Source organism: Schistocerca nitens, chromosome 1 (assembly GCF_023898315.1).
Source record: "Schistocerca nitens isolate TAMUIC-IGC-003100 chromosome 1, iqSchNite1.1, whole genome shotgun sequence".
Classification (NCBI taxonomy): Eukaryota; Metazoa; Arthropoda; class Insecta; order Orthoptera; family Acrididae; genus Schistocerca; species Schistocerca nitens.
Genome location: NC_064614.1, coordinates 1,001,500,639 through 1,001,518,537, shown reverse-complemented (window position 1 = coordinate 1,001,518,537; position 17,899 = coordinate 1,001,500,639).

Sequence of the window (17,899 nt, the reverse complement as noted above, 5' to 3'; positions counted from 1 at the left end):
ATTTTTCGATGTGACAAATGGCGTCAGACAAGGTTGCTTACTGTCGCCTCATCTCTACAATATCTATGCAGAGCGTGTAATCAGGAAAACGCTGAATGGCTGGGACGGTGGGATTTTAATTGACGGCAAGAAAATCAACAATTTACGCTTCTCAGATGATACTACACTCATAGTAGGAAGTGAGGAAGAACTTGGTAATCTTCTAAAGAGGCCGGCCGGGGTGGCCATGCGGTTCTAGGCGCTACAGTCTGGAACCGCGCGACCGCTACGGTCGCAGGTTCGAATCCTGCATCGGGCATGGATGTGTGTGATGTCCTTAGGTTAGTTAGGTTTAACTAGTTCTAAGTTCTAGGGGACTGATGACCTCAGATGTTAAGTCCCATAGTGCTCAGAGCCATTGGAACCATTGTTCTCAAGAGTTAAAGATATTTGTCTAAACCTTGGCCTAGAGATAAACATTAAAAAAACCAAACCAATGGTTATAAAGCACCAAGGCATCGATGAAATCCCAACATACAGGATGCTTAAGGAATGTGGAGATAGTGAGTGATTATGTATAGCTAGGCTCTTTGATCAATTGCACAGAAAAGTGTGATAAAGAGGTAAGACGACTAATCATTCTTGGCCAAGCCACAATGGTCAAACTCACTAAGATACGGCAGAATCGAGCAATATTTAAGACAACGATGATGGCTTGGTAGAAGCATTGGTGTTTCCTGTGTTCTTATACGTATGCGAGACCTGGACCGTGAAAGGTAGTGATAAGAGCCGCATTAATGCCTTCGAGATGTGGTGTTGGCGGAGGATGCTACGTGTACCCTGGACACACAAAAGAACAAATGTTTCAATAATAGAAGAACTTAAAATCACAAGAAGGTTATCTCCTCGTGTCAGCCAAAGATACCTTCAGTTCCTTGGGTATATCATGTGAAGGTAAGGGTATACTTTAGAGAAGACCATCGTGCAGGAAAAATTGAGGGCAGAAGACCATGTGGGGGAGCAGCAAACAGATGGTTGGAACAAGCGAAGAAGATTACCAGCCTGCCTCTTCACACCATATTAAGAAAGGCCGAAGATAGCTGTGGATGGAGACATCTGTCTGAAGTTTCAACTACTTAAGGATGAATGGGGAAATGAGGTCATGACACTCAGCAATGAGTAAAACGACTAACGAGATGGGAATAATTGGCAGTCGTTCTTGCCGTATCGCTGAGTGTTAACAATGGAGTTGAAACTAAATTAGTTTTCTTTGGGATTTCTTCATATATCCCTGCTAATAGCATTTGTATCTGTGCAGGTTCCAGAATTTCACAGTAATGTGGAATCCAGTCAATGTTTTCAAGCTTGCAAAGATGAAATATGAATAAAGTGGTATACGATCGAAATTATCTACAGTACTTCTGCTGAAGACCTACATATATGTTATTTATTAGTTAATTTCTACGTCTACAACTACATGGAAACTCTTACGTGCCTGCGGAGGATTCATTGAACCGCGTTCACAACAGTTCTCTATTATTCCATTCTGAAAGAGCAAGCAGAAAGAAGACCACCTACATCTTACCGCGCAAGCTCTGATTTTCCTTATATTATTGTGATGATCGTTTCTTTCTGTGTAGGTCGGTCTCAACAAAATATTTTCACTTTCGGAGGAGAAAGTTAGTGATCGAAATTTTGTGAGAAGATCTCGCCACAACGATAAACGCCTTAGTTTGAATGATGTCCACCCCAAATCCCGTATCATATTCGTGTCGCTCTCTTCCTTATATCTCGATGATACAAAATGGGCTTTGAACTTTCTCGATGTACTCCGTTAATCCGATTTGGTAAGAACTCCACAGTGCGCAGCAGTACTCCAAAAGAGGGCAAGCGTAGGTAGTGTAGGCAGTCTGTTTAGTTCATGTGTTTCATCTTCTAAGTGTTCTGCCAGTAAACCTCAGTCTTTGGTTCGCCTTCCTCACAACATTTTATTTCTGACTTAAGTTGTTCGTAATTGTAATTCCTACTTATTTAGTTGAATTTACAGCCTTTACATTTGATTGATTTTTCATGTAACCAAAGTCTAACAGATTCCTTTTAGCACTCATGTGGATGACGTCACACTTTTCATTATTTAGAATCAATTGCCAATTTTCGCGCCATACAGATATGTTTCCTAAATCGCGTTACAATTTGTTTTGACCTTCTGATGACTTTACTAGACGATAAACGACAGGATCATCTGCAAACAAACTAAGACGGGTGCTCCTAAATCGTTTATATAGATAAGCAACAGCAGAGGACCTATAACACTGTCTTGGGGAACGTCAGAAATCACTTCTCTTTTCAGTACAACGAAAAACCAGAAAATGGTAGTTTCGAAAATGCAAAAAACATGTCAAAAGCGTGCAAACGAACGGTTACAGCGCATACAGACAACTATAGCTCGCATCATGTTGGAAGGGGGCCCTATTTTCAGCCGTTCCGCCCATGCCCCATCATTAACTGCTAGTAACCAATAAGATTCGTTCTCTTTCCGAGCGGCTATACTCCATACGGCGAGAGAAGAGCTCTGACAGTTGACGCGGCCTTTGTGCACTTGCTTCACGCATCCACGACGGCCAATCAGAACGTGAGCTTTTGTTTACGGTACCTTGGAAATTCTCCAGTGTTGCCATGGTGCTGGGAGACCACTGCTTTCAGTCAGTTGCGTCACATACTATGTTCAGGTTTGTGTGTATATGTGTGCATTCCGCTCCTTCTATGACTTTCTTGAATAAATGGAAAAGTGTGTATAAGTGGAAAATGGCTGCCTGTAGTGCAGAGAAGAGGGCTTTTGGGAAAGGAGCTATGCTGAAATCTCAAGCACGCGAATTTATATACAGATTTCGTATTTACTTTGAAAGGGAAAGGGACAATGGTGGGCCTTTGATATCAGTGAGTCTGAACATCTCTACAGCAACAGTGAAGAGAGTTACAAATGATAAAGAGGCCGCAATACAGCTGCGAATTTTGTTATTGCGATGCCTGGAAAGTCAAGGAAGAGACTGTGTCGTGTGACTGAAACAGACAACTTTGACGAAAGGGCTATCATTCAACACATATACACATAGTACAGCAGAAAGGAGTATCCGACACTTAAAAAGTTGATGGCATCCATGTCGGACATTGGTTTGTTCACAGACAGAACGACAAGTCTCTCCATTGTTTTGAAAAAAAAAAATTGGCTTCTGTTGGAAAAAGTTCAAAATGTTCAAAAAAATGTTCAAATGTGTGTGAAATCTTATGAGACTTAACTGCTGTTACCAGTCCCTAAGCTTACACTCTACTTAACCTAAATTATCCTAAGGACAAACACACACACCCATGCCCGAGGGAGGAGTCGAACCTCCGCTGGGACCGGGAAGAGTTCTCAAGACGAAAGGTATTAATGGAACGCGGAGACATTGTAGCATGGAGATGTCGTTTCCTGCGCGAGTTGCTAGCAATGAATCCGGAAAATGTAATATGGACTGATGAAACATGGGTCAACGTGCGTCCTGTACGTTCCGTCGCATGGACAGACGACACGCGCCACGGAACTACGAATGTGCTAACCGGTAAGGGAGGGGGACTAATTATAGCTCAGGTTGGCTGTATAAACGGTTTTGTGCCCGGTGCTATGATCATGTTTCAGTCAAAAAAACTGTCGACTACTACGAGGAGATGAATGCATTCAAAGACTGGTTTGTTACTCGTTTGCTACCAAACGTCAGTTCTGGTAGTGTTCTTGTAATGGACAATGCGCCGTACCATTTTGTACAATTAAATAAGGCACCAACAGCTGCTGCAAGAGGAGACGAAAAAGTCGGCTGGTTGAAAGATAATAAAATAGGCTTTGAACAGAATATGCGGAACTTCTAGAATTAGTGAAATGATGCAAGCCACAGAAGACGCATTTTGTGATTGATACATTGGGAGAGAACCACGGCCACAAAGTTATACGTCTTCCACCGTACCACTGCCATTACAACGCAACTGAACTCATCTGGGCAGATGTTGCGGAGCGAAACAAAGAGAGACACAGAGAGGCTGGTAAATGAGTCTGTCACACGAATAACGCCAGAAAATTGGAAGAACGTCGTGAACTAAGTGTGGAAAGAGATTACGAGATCGAACATAGAAGAAGGGGTAAGAGAAGAATCCATTCATAATTTTGTGATTTCTTTATCAGACGACGAGGACAGCAGCAGCGAAGATACCGAAGACTATGTGGCCGTGACGAGAGATGACCAGTCAGAAGACGATGGGCTTGGGGTTTCCGTTCTCCCACACGAAAAATAGAGGTAACGCCTTTATTCGATATTTTACACTTAACATTTGTGCAATTTGCTTTACCTTGTTAATGTTGAAAATCTGATTTGGTGTAATTTTTATTTCGGCTGGAACCATAGTCATGGTAATTGTTTTTAATGATGTTACCGCCATCTGACGGTATTAATTTTTATTTTATTGTTATACTATCCAGAGTTCGGCCGTAGGCAATTTTCAAGTACAGTAAGTTATTTACGTGTCAAAGGATATCAGACTCGTATGAAATACAGCGAAATGTGAACTGTGTAACAATAAAATAAAAGTTGTTGCAGTCAAATGGCTGCAACATTATTAAAGAAAATAATCATCTTGGGGTTGAAGCTCTTATTTCCGTGTTTGCTTTCACAATACCTATGTTTTTGGATAGGTACCGCCATTAGCAAATCACAGTTTTGTTTTTTAACCCAAACATGTTTCACTGCAGTTGCAACATCTTCAGTGGGCTTTTATTTTATGGCTGTTAAAGATAAAGAATGTTATTTACTGTTTGTATACGTGTAACTATTATGAAACTTCCTGGTAGATTAAAACTGCTTTTTGTCTGATTGTTGCTATTTGTCTGATTGTTTTTACAGCAGTGAAACAGTGAAAGTGACAGTGACAGCTCAATATAAAATGTTTGACAGTCATGAAGATCAGGGAAAAGAAAACGTAAGTGAAACATAATCTAAACAGATACACACACACACACACACACACACACACACACACACACACACACACACACACATAGAATTAATTAATTTCAGGCATAGAAATAACAATTTTCAAATCGTAATCTTGGCTTCAGCAATTGATCTACTTTAAGGTGTAAGTGGTTGCAAATGACAAAATGTGAAACAAAACAGTCACAGTAGAAACACAATACATCAGAAAAACCACACCATGTAGTAAAAAGGTATGAATTCATAATTTTATTTGTTTTTCAAATATCTGTAATTACGATTTAAAAATTAATAGTTACATATATAAAAACAGTAAAGAACATTCTTTATCTCCAACAGCCATAAAATAAAAGTCCATTGAAAATGCTGCAACTGCAGTGAAACATGTTTGGGTTAAAAAACAAAATTGTGTTTTGCTAAAGGCGGACCCTATCCAAAAACATATGTATTATAGAAGATATTTATATGTGTGTCTGTGTGACAAACACTGGTAGCGCACGTGAAAAAATATTGCAGCAAGGTACACATCGGTCAGCAGAATGCTGCCCCTACAGGAATGCTGCAATGAATGACGCGTCATTGTCAGGTTCTGAAGAAGCCGAGTGTTGCCACGGGCCGGAGGGTGGGATGGGAAGGTCTGTCACCCCGCTCGCCGCGCCGCTCGCTCTCTGCCCTTCCGTGTCGAAGAATACTGGAACTGCGCTGCCAGCTGTCAGAGCTCTTCTCTCGACGTACGGAGGAGTTACAAACTATACTGGGAGAATCTCTCTCCCACATGCTGCGCTGTTGCCGTATTTTGCGACAATACAGTTTCATTCACAGAGCTACCGAATTATTCACTCAGCTTGTAGCAGGATAGCTGTGAATGTGTTTCTGTAAACGTTTTAGTGTGATTTTCAAATGAAAATGTCATGTGACGGCAATAATCGTGAAATTCGTCACAGGCATCTTCAATTAAATTGCTTGCCTATGGAGTAGTGTCTTAGTCATGCGGCTGGTTTCGTAATTTCCTATCAGAAAGAGTAATGTATGGAGTAATCGATGTAAAATCATCGAATAAAACAGAAGTGATAGAAGTGATATCTGGTGTTTGCAAGGAAGTGTTATAGGGCTCCTCTATTCTGATCCAACAAATGATTTAGGAGATAATCTGAACAGCCCTCTTAGATTGTTTGAAAATGATGCTGTGATTTACAGTCCTATAAAGTCATCAGAGATTAAAACAAATTAGAAAACTACTTAGATAAGATATCTGCATGGTGAGAAAGATGGCAATTGACTCTAAATAATGAAAAATCTGAAGTCATCCACATGAGTACTAAAAGGAATCCGCTAAATTCCGTTTACAGAATAAAACACATGATTCTAAAGGGTATAAATTCAACTAAATACTTACGGATTAGAATTACGAATAACTTCAAATGTCACTATCACATGGATAACGTTGTGTGGAAAGCAAACCAAAGACTGCGAAAATGCAACAGGTCTACTAAAGACACTACTTACACTACGCTTTTCGACCTCTTCTAGAGTACCTCTGTCAGGTGTGGGATCCACAGCAGATAGAGTTGATGGAAAAAGTTCAAAGAAGGGCAGCTCGTTTTGTATTTTCGTGAAACAGGGGAGAGGCTGCTACAGATATGATACGTTAATTGAGGTGGCAATCACCAAAACAGAGGCGTTTTTCGTTGCGGCAGTATTTCCTCATCAAATTTCAGTCGCCGACTTTCCCCTCAGAGTGTGAAATTACTTTGATGGCACCAATCTACATCGGGAAGAATATTCAGCATAATAAAATAAGAGAAATTAGAGCTCGCAAGGAAAGATAAAAGCGTTCGTGTTTCACGCGCGCTGTTCGAGAGGGGAACGGTAAATAAATAGCTTGAAGGTGGTTCTATGAACCAGGCATTTAGTTCTGGATTGCAGAGTAATGAAGTATATTTAGGTGCTTCACAAGTAGTCGAGGAGGTTTATCTCCCGCATTTATAACTTCTTCATAGGCGAATCTGAAACCGATACTTCTATTTTGGACAATTTGAAGACTCAAGAACGAACTGCAGAAGCACGTGTCGGCAAGAGGCTGGCCTACAGAGAATAGTAAACAAAAGTATCGGATCTGTAGAAACAGAAGGAAAATTTCTTTTCGTGTCGCCTGAAAATCATCGAAATCGCAAGAAACCCGTAACACAAATAGATGTTTTTGACAACGATGTTTTAAAGCGCTCCGTGTTTGAAACGTATATGAGAAGGGAATACCCAACATTACAAAAACTTGTTACAATTATGCCTGAGCAAATTGGTCCCAATACATTGGTTTTAAACATGTTAAGAAGAGTTTTTAATTGAAGGAAGTAACGCAAAGCACGTCCGTTATAAGGAAGCACGATAAGAGAGAAAGAGGTAGTTCCTCAGTGTATTACGTTGATGAAACGTGGGTGAACCAAAATCATTTTATGAATACCTGCTGGAAAATGAATGATGGTGCTGCGGTTTTAAAGTTCCCTTAGGAAAAGGTTCTCAGAAGCTTATTCTGCATGTTGGCTCTTCTTCTGATTTGGTTCCTGAGAGTAAACTTGTATTTAGGTGTAAGAAAAACAGTACTGACTACCATAAAATGTAGGCTTTCACAGCCGGTGTCTTCATTAGTTAAAACTTCCGGGCTGAGAGGCCGTGGTCGATCTGTTAAACTTCTTCATCCTGACGTTTCTTTGCCAACTGCGTGCAACATCTTCCGAGGACAGTCAACGACTGCCTGACAGGCCCCCCAGTAAGGGCAGAGGGAAAAAAGTGCCAAGGCAAGCGCGAAGGGAAAAAAATCTCTGCGACAGTAGGACAGGTAGTAAGGGCAGCAGCAGCTTGCTAGCTGCGACAGTGCATGCAAGGTGTGGTTATGTTAGTGCGAGGTATCGTGCATCGTTACCTTTGTCGTTGCGGAAGCTCGTTGTGGGGCTTGCTGCAGTTGCTGCGTCCCTGCAACAGTTCAAGGTCGTCATACATTAGTGGGCGACCGGTCATAGATCGGCTCACAGACAGTGTAGGGGGTGTGTGTGGCTGGTTTGCGTGCTGTGTACAGTGCGGTTTCCCTCCGGTTGCCTGTTTTTCGGCGGGTCGAGCATCTGGGGTTACCAGTAGCAGCTGTGTTGCAGGGGCTCGTCAGTACTGTCGTGTTAGCGTGCTATGGGCCATAGATGTTTAGTTCCTTGCCAATAGTGTCTTTGGTCTATTATGTTTCCACCTATGGTTGTGGTCTAGAGTACCCAGAGAAAGAATAAACGGGTTACGCGAGTGTCTCGTGTTTCTGTACAGTCGTGTGGAGAGTTTTTGGAATACCTGCAAGATGGTATCTAGCCGATATTCCCGGTGAAGATCCGCGGTGCGTGTGTAGGCACGGCGCAGGCGTGTGGGCGCAGCGTATCCCCAGACGGGAGCAGCATACGTCGTCATCAGAGGTCTGATAAGTGTGGTGTACATGGACCTGGACACCCTCCTATTCAGTGTGCTACTCCTGTTAGCATAGGGTAGAGTTGTTTGAGCCTCGCATGCCTGACAGGCCGTGGAGGTCCCGTTTGTATAGAGCGCATTGAGGTCACCATATAACGATATGTTTACGTAATGTGTGTACATAAACATACAGTTATAAATGTCCCCGTTCGTAGTCGCTAATTATAACATTATGTTTACTTTTGTGCTGTAACATATAGCTACAATCAGCGGTGGAAATATATTTGCGAACGCCGACCATGTGCGGCTGTTTCTTGTTGGATCGTCTGATCAGTCGGAAGTTGCATTGCAGAGGAGAGTAAGTGCCTATTCAAAATATAATTATTTTTGGATAGCTCAACATGAATTTCCTAAGGGACCGTAGTTTATCATGCATTTACCAGAAGAATATGGCGCGGAGAAAATATTTCGCCGCATGCAACTTCCGTCCGATGTAGACGAAAGAATTCGTGACAGTGAACTCTCTATTTGGCAGAAACATTAAGAAAATTAAATAACTTCATGAAGGAGTGAGACATAGATTCTATACTAAATAAATAGTCCATACACCAATTCCATTTAACTCTGAATTTATGGCAATTAATAGATGAACTTACACTGCAATGAAGGATTTAACATGGATGCCGTTTTGACTGCCACTTCTCTTCTCGTAATGAAAATAATTCCATTGACGTTTTCACATACACGTCGCACAATAAATCTACTACTATGCTGTATTGCACCTTTACTTTACACTAAAATAATATTATTTTTAACAATAATAATACGGCGGCAAGACATGCGCGTCCGACACAAGTTACAAGAGACAAGAGAAAGAATGAGTAACTGACTAACTGAGAATATCTCGTACATCAAAAGAATGTGTAAAAGTGTTCTTCTGTCCGTTTTTCGCGCCGCGGTTTTCAAAGTCAGTAACTCACTGCATCTCTGACGGCGCTTCGACAATAAACACGTTACGTCACAGGACGTTCACCTTTTATATTCTCGCAACATTATTTGCTAACTGTAGCTGTTGCCGAGCGACTGCTCGATTAGTGAATGATTTAAAATGATAAGGCAATCACATAATGTTACAACCACCATACGCCACGTGGGGCCGACTGTAAGTCTCTCTCTGATTAAACTCATTATTCTCGATTGAAGGTAATCAATTGTCATATCGTTGGTGCAAAGTCGACCGCCGTATCTTATATAACTTTAAGCCTTCATCTTTTCTATTAAAATTGCTGTGGTGTTTCTGAATCTCTATAGCTTCTTTATACATGCTTGCATAAATAATGCGATGTTCTGGCTCGCACGCTCGTTTCACTAAATTTTATTTCATGATCACCGTCTTTGAAAATATGTTCAGCTACTGCCGGTTTGTCGATATGTTGCAGTCGACAGTTGCTTTTGTGTTCGTTTAAACGGGTATTGACACTTATTTTCGTTGTTCCAGTATAAACCTTCCCACAGCTACACGGAATTTTATACACCCCAGGAGTTGCTTAGGGGTATCGAGCGTCTTTCGCCGCTCTTAAACACTCACTAATCTTCTTGGTGAGTCTAAAGGTTGTTTCAACTTGAAACATGGGCAGCGTCAGGAGGTAGTTTGCAGTTAGCTGCACAGGAGGCTAGGAGCGATGCATGTCGTGTGTTGACTAGGGCTCTTCCACCCAAGAACAGCAGCAGAGAGGGTTGTTTTACGCTCACTCAGAGCTGATCCTGACATTGTTATTTTATATGCGGACAAGGGCTATGCCACCGTTGTTTTTTAAACAAACATGATTATATACAAAAGATGCTATGTTTATTATCTGATCGTGTCGCAGGATCGATGCTGACCCCAATAAAAGTGTTGAGAGACACCGTGCGGTTCTAGGCGCTTCAGTCCGGAACCGCGGGACTGCTACGGTCGCAGGTTCGAATCCTGCCTCGGGCATGGATGTGTGTGATGTCCTTAGGTTAGTTAGGTTTAAGTAGTTCTAAGTTCTAGGGGACTGATGACCTAAGATGTTAAGTCCCATAGTGCTCAGAGCCATTTGAACCATTTTTGTTGAGATACAGACCAACAGCCTCCTGAAGAAAAGTGGTTTGTCGCAGGACACTTTCAAGAGTCTTAGCACCTATAGTGCTATTCTCCCTAGGTTATATGGCCTTCCGAAGGTACACAAGGAAGGGGTTCCTTTCCGTCCTATAGCGAGCAATGTCGGCGCTCCGACATATCGTGTAGCCAAGCATCTTGCTTTTCTGTTAAGCCTACAAGTTGGTCAGTGTGGACATCATATCAGGAATTGAGCTGATTCTTTATGTCTTTTGGAGGGACTGAGGTTGAATGACTCTGATATTTTAGTGAGTTTCGATGTGGTCTCTCTCTTCACTCGTGTTCCTCTGTCTGATTCGTTGCGGTTAATTGAGGCCAGGTTTGGTGCTGAATTAACTAATCTCTTTCGGCATGTGTTGACATCCACTTACTTTTTATTTAATGACCGGTATTACGAGCAGACAGATGGAGTTGCGATGGGTAGTCCGTTGTCTCCTGTGATCGCAAATTTGTTCATGGAAGACTTCGAGGAACGTGTATTGGAGTCGGCGCCTTTGAAACCCGTCTGTTTCTTCAGATATGTTGAAGATACTTTTGTTGTTTGGCCTCATGGTAGGGAGAATTTGAATGCCTTTTTAGAACATCTGAACCCGATCCACCCAAACATTCGTTTTACGATGGAGGTGGATGGTTGCCTTCCCTTTCTTGCCGTTTGGCGAGGAAAAATGTTGATGGATCATTGGGAGATGCAGTTTACCGGAAACTTACGCTGACTTGTACTCACAGGCTGATAGTTGTCTCCATCCGGCTCAGGGTGAAGGGATACTTCGTACCATGATACACAGGGCACATGTCATTTCCTACACTGAGACTTTGTCAGCTGAACTGGCCCATCTTGAAGCTATATTTCGTCAAAATGGTTATAGTGGAAGACAGATTGAATGTGCTTTGCGCTATCGACCAACTGCGCATCGGGTGACTGATGATAACAGTTAGTTGACACCTAGGTCTACTGCCTTTTGCCTTACACAGGAAGCATTTCCAACAAGATCGGTCATATTTTACGGAAATACGATGTGAAATGTGTTTTCCGTCCTGCATCTAAAATTAGTGTGCTTTTCGGTTCTGTTAAGGATGATCTTGGTTTGCGTAAGGCGGGTGTATATCGCATTCTCTGTAGTTGTGCCGGCCGTTGTGACCGAGCGGTTCTAGGCGATTCGGTCGCAGGTTCGAATCCTGGCTCGGGCATGGATGTGTGTGATGTCCTTAGATTAGTTAGGTTTAAGTAGTTCTAAGTCGAGGGGGCTGATGACCTCAGATGTTAAGTCCCATAGTGCTCAGAGCCATTTGAACCATTTTTGTAGCTGTGGCATGGCATTGATCAGACTATCAGGACTGTGGAGGACCGATGTACTGAGCATGAACTGCACACACGATTACAGGAGCCAAGTAGATCTGCTATTGCCAAACATGGTTTGGGTATTAGTCACCCTGTGTTACATAACAATACCGAGATATTGGCCTGAACGTCCAGCTATTGGGACAGTGTTATTACGGAAGCTGTTGAGATTAAATTGGCGAGCAACCTTCTACACACGGATGGGGGTTTTGCTTACACTCTGCTTGGAATCCTGCTCTCTCTCTCTTGTCAAAAAGCAGAGGGACAGAGTCAATGTTAGCTCACGTGCTAGTTCATAGACTTTCTCGATACCTCTGACGCTGGCCGTATTTGGTGGCACTAGTGTTCAGTGTGTGTGTGTGTGTGTGTGTGTGTGTGTGTGTGTTATCTTCCCTGAATTACTCCAAGAACCGAGGTTTTAAATTTGCTTGTACATCGCCTGTCCGTGGCAGTTTGTGTCTTGAAAATGATGGGGTGTACTCCCGCCGAAATATCGGCGGTCGCCGTAAATATTACCTGGCTGAATTCTGTAAGTTATTTGAAAATTGTGAACTCCAGGAGAAACTCAGGTCTCGTATCAAGGGTAAATGGAAGTCACCACCAACTATAATTTTACAAGTCGGGTATGTGTTTGAAATTTTTTTTAACCTTTCATCAACTGTATCATGGTAAAGGTCGGTAAAAGGATACAATCATTATTTTACTCCGGTTGTGAAGAATGACTTCTACCCATACTAACTCACAGGAACTATCTACTTCAATTCCGCTTCAAGATAAACTAATTCTAACAGCAACAAAACGTTACCGCCAACAGTGTTTAGCCTGTATTTTCTGAACACCGTTATGTCCTTCGCAATAAGTTAGTCAGCTTTCAGTGCCTATAACGATTTTAGCATCAGTGCTTTCTATTGGCGCTTAGGGGTCTGCTTCTTTCCCGACACAGCTACGACAGTTTACAACTGTTATACCAATGGACCCTAGATCTACGTTCTTACTGTGGTCGCCCTGCACGCTTTGAGACTGAAGCCCTTTTTGTGTTCTCCCGAGACCCTCTAACAAAAAAAAAAGAACCGTCCAGTCCGTGCTACACAGCTGCTGCTACCCGTGTAGCCCCCTCCTATGTGTAACGGATTCCTGACCTATGGAGCGGAATGAAAAACCACACCACCCTTTAATGCACGTCGAGGAATCGTCTAAGCCTCTGATTCAGACCCTCCAATTGGCTCTGTACCAGAGGTCCACAATTGGTGCTACTGACTATGCTGCAGATGGTGAGCTCTGTATTCATCTCGCAAACAAGATGGTAGCCTTTACCACTTCCGGTAGCTGATAGAAACCAGAGAGAATCTTTCCCGATCCAAAGCGACACACATCACTGGTACCAACATGAGCCACCACCTGCAGTTGGCTGCAAGCAGAAGGGCAAAGTCGTTTCTAGTGCAATTTTGATATCAAATTGATATGCAAATTAATTGTTCAGTTAATTACCCCTGCCAGATGAAGACATGGGTTTTCCCCAGCCAGCAGGCGCGTCCCTGAACCCTCCTCCTCCCCTCCCCTTCCCCCTCCTTCATCCACCCTATTGGTGGGAATTTCGAATTTTCCCAGATATCATGAATTTTCATGGTAAATAGCATTGTGATGGAATTTCGTGGTAAAACTCTTTCTCTACCCCGAGGACGCAATGTTAGCGGAAATGGTTGATGGGAATTGTTTATAAAATGGAAATTTTTCGTGAAATTTGTTTATGAAAAGGGAGTAGGTGGCAGAAATAAAAAAAAATTCGGAGTAGCCAGCAGCGGAACCATGGGATCCGCCCCAAGCCGTGCTGCAGATGTCTCGTGCGAGCTTGAGGGCTCAACCACCCACACTGGGCTGCTTTCCCCTGTCTGCTGCTCCCGATCAGTGCTGTCCGCCCTGCACAGGGCTGCAGAAACTGCCGGCGATCATAGGAATTGGCAGATGATTGTAATGCCAGCCACTGTTCCTGAAGTGCACGGCGCTGGGTGCCAGCTGAACCCACTAGAACGAACAATAGAATTGTTTTCGGAAGTTAGCGCCATCCTCCCACAGCTGTGCCCTTATAAACAACAACGATATCACGGGATCCAGCTTCTTGAAGTCAGATGCCAAAGCCTGATTTCAAACAAAACAAACATCCTATGAACAAAAGATGATGCGTCTAGCCACCTGCAGGAGGAGTAAAGAAGTCCCATGCTACCCATTTGTCTCCAAATGAACAAAGGTTGTCTCTTGAAAGATAACAGCTATGTCCTATTTTCCAGCCACATGCAGCCACTTGCTGGCAAACAAAGGACCTTTTCGAAAGTTAACTATCTGTTTGTCCCAGAATATTTTTGGAAAAATAGCTCTCCCCTCACAGTAGCATTCTATTTTCTCAACCACCTGCACCAAGCCTGCTCCAGCCAGCTTAAACAAAAAGAAGGCATGTTCTAACTTACTGGCATGGCATTCTGAATTCCTCTGGTCCTCTGCAAAATAGAGGGTGGCGCCTGAGGGTATATAAAGCCCAACCTCTCCACAACCATCATCAGTCTGTCTTTGGCAGTGTCTAGTTGAGTTCATGTGCTCATCGCAAGAAGAAACGTTCAGCCAATAACAACACAAGCAGAATTGGTGATGGGAAACTGCCAATCTTGGAGCAATTTCTCTTGAAGTATTTATTAAAAAAGTTATGAGCTCAAATTGCGATGATTATAAAATTTCGTAGTAAAGTGTTCAAATTTTTCGAGACTGTGCTACATTTTCTTGACAAGTGGTTAGAAAAGTTCTCTTTTTTGCTGTTGCAGCATTCATTCCCCAAACGCTGGCCAACCTAGAGTGTCAGCAAGAAGCTGAGAAGCAGTGTGTAAGTACCGGGTGATCAAAAAATCAGTATAAATGTGAAAACTTAATAAACCAGGGAATAATGTAGATAGAGAGGTAAAAATTGACACACATGCTTGGGATGAAATGGGGTTTTATTAGAACCACCTCATATTGCTAGACGCGTGAAAGATCTCTTGCGCGTGTCGTTTGGTAATGACCGTGTGCTCAGCCGCCACTTTCGTCGTGCTTGGCCTCCCAGGTCCCCAGACCAAAGTCCGCGTGATTATTGGCTTTGGGGTTACCTGAAGTAGCAAGTGTATAATGATCGACCGACATCTCTAGGGATGCTGAAAGACAACATCTGACGCCAATGCCTCACCATAACTCCAGACATGCTTTACAGTGCTGTTCACAACATTATTCCTCGACTACAGCTATTGTTGAGGAATGGTGGTGGACATATTGAGCATTTCCTGAAAAGAACATCATCTTTGCTTTGTCTTACTTTGTTATGCTAATTATTGCTATTCCGATCAGATGAAGCGGCATCTGTCTGACTTTTTTGAACGTTTGTATTTTTTTGGTTCTAATAAAACCCCATGTCATTCCAAGCATGTGTGTCAATTTGTACCTCTCTATCTACATTATTCCGTGATTTATTCACTTTTTCAAATTTAGACTGACTTTTTGATCACCCGGTACATCACCAAATCCTGTGTGTGATAGTTTACATATCCAGAAAACAGCTCAAATATTCAAATCATAGCAAATGCTTAAACATTTCTATTGTTGTTCTAACATTAGTACAACAGCTGGATGCTGGAAGTTGACAGCAGCAGCAAGCTGAAGATGCTATGGCACCATCAAGTAAGTATATCTCCAAATTCTGTTTGTGTGATTGTTTGTGTTCTGGCAAGGGGGACATGCCTGAGTGGGCCAAGGAATTAACCTGGAAGAGGCACAAAGGTGTTGTGACTTGACTCTCTTTAGACAAGGAGGACTTACTTGAATGGATGAGGCAAATACCTGATAACTTTGACGTAATGCTAATGCTGTGGACCCAGAGTGTAAAAGGTAATTGTTTTTTTTATTTATTCATTCTGAATATAACGCTGCAGTCATCAATATATATCTGGAACATTGTACTTAATTACTGTTATTCTTTCACACAAGTGACATTTCAGCTTGCTGTGGCACAAGTGCCAAGGGATGTGGTGAGTGTGAAGCACACTCCACAGCGGCACACACCACCATGTAAGGCTCTGCTGGTGGCTGGACAGAAAGCAATGGCTGCAGCCACCATTGCCCAACCTGCCCCAGCACAACGACTCTGACGTCCATGGGTCAGCCAGCAGGAGCAACGAACTCCTACGCCTCAGGCTAGCAGTTCAGGCGTGGAGCATCAAGAGCCAGCTTGCTTACACTGGCCTTCTCTTCCTCCTCCTGACGCAAACTGCCATCGCCAATGCAAGGTACGTGTGCCCCATCATGCATGACAGCATCATCGACTGGATGGACCCTTCCAGCTAGTTGTAGTAGTTGTGACTGGTGGCGGTTCCCTCCGCCATCCTATTCGTGGTGGACGTCAGGTCATGCCACAACTAAACTACACAGTGATTGAGGATGCATTTGAGGAGCATACCTCGTTTTTTGTATAGAAAACCCAATAGGAGAGTAACAGAACCAAGTTGGATTTCGGAAAGCATACCTTCCCATCATAGAGACAGAGCTCCTCAAAATCATAAGCGATCTGCAGTATCCTACCATTGCCCTGCTGTGAGCTCACTCATCTCCCTCAACAGCACGGTGGTGTTCAGGACACAAGTGGGGTGTGGGGACCTCAATTGCTAAGTGCTTCAATGAATCCACCTCTCTCCTCTAACTTCCAATTAGTAATTAGAGACTCAGGAAAAGCACTCAGTTGTGGACTACACCTGGACCTCCACACACACGTCATCGATCCTGTAAATTGAAGGTCTAGCTATTACAAGCTTCCTGACCACATAGCTGCTAAGCATGCAAGTATTAATGTCAAAAATGAAACCGACACATTTTGTTTTGTATGGTCTATCATTGCGTGTGAGATCCGCAGCACTGTTATGCCGGAGCCAAGGTAGCCCCTGATTGCTGGCAACCCGTATTACACCATAGAGGACGAGGTTGTCTATGTCCAAGGCGTAACACAAGCACCATGGTAAACACCAGCTATTTACATACAAGATAATGGAAACAAATGTTCCGAGCACTACTTCCTGCAAGGGGAGCTCGAGCCATGGCTTGCAGGAAGTATCACTACACCAAAAACTGATTGGCTGGAGACAGCTATTTATGGGCTAGAGCCCCAAAGTTCAGTCCACTTCAGATGATGACCTCATGGGCTTCGACCACTGAAGATTACGTCTTCGTCTCTGAGCTGGACTTATACTTGTGTGTGTGTGTTACCACAAACATTTGTGGAAAATTAGAAGTGAACTTTTGTTTGCCTCAATTAGGGGACTTTTACTGGCATCATTATTGTTACCTTTCTTTTGTTGTTCAGTCATCAACCTTGTAAACTTACATAAATAAAAATTGAGATTGTGAAAAATTGCGAATTGTCAGTCACAACACAAGTGGCGACGAGTTGGTGCCTGCATGTGTCTTCCTCATGGCGGAAGTTGTACTTCAGCAGCTGGTCCAAAGAGTGCACGACTTACTACAAGGTTTTCAAGAGTTTTGCAAGAAATCTTAGGAAACACAGGAACGTTTATTTACGCCATTTCCTGCTTTCAACGAGGATGCTGAAGACTGGGAAACATACGAGAAGCGGCTCCAGCAGCATTTTCAAATCCACCAAGTTGTCCAAGAGGCTGCTCATTTTTCCTACTTTTTGTCCTGGAACCTGTCCAAAGTATATGTTCTCTTGATGAAACTCCAACCTCGACCTCCAGGTTCTTTGACTTTATCCCAGATTTGTGAGGGTCTCACAGCCTACTGCCGACGACAGTTCCACATGTTGGCAGCCCGTGTTGAATTTTATTAGTGTCGCAAGAAGGATGGCCAATCTTATCGCCAGTGGGCAGCGGAACTGCAAGGTCTCAGCCACAAATGTCACTTCACCTACGCGGACGAGATGGTCCAAGACCACCTCATACTGGCTGCCCCTGACGC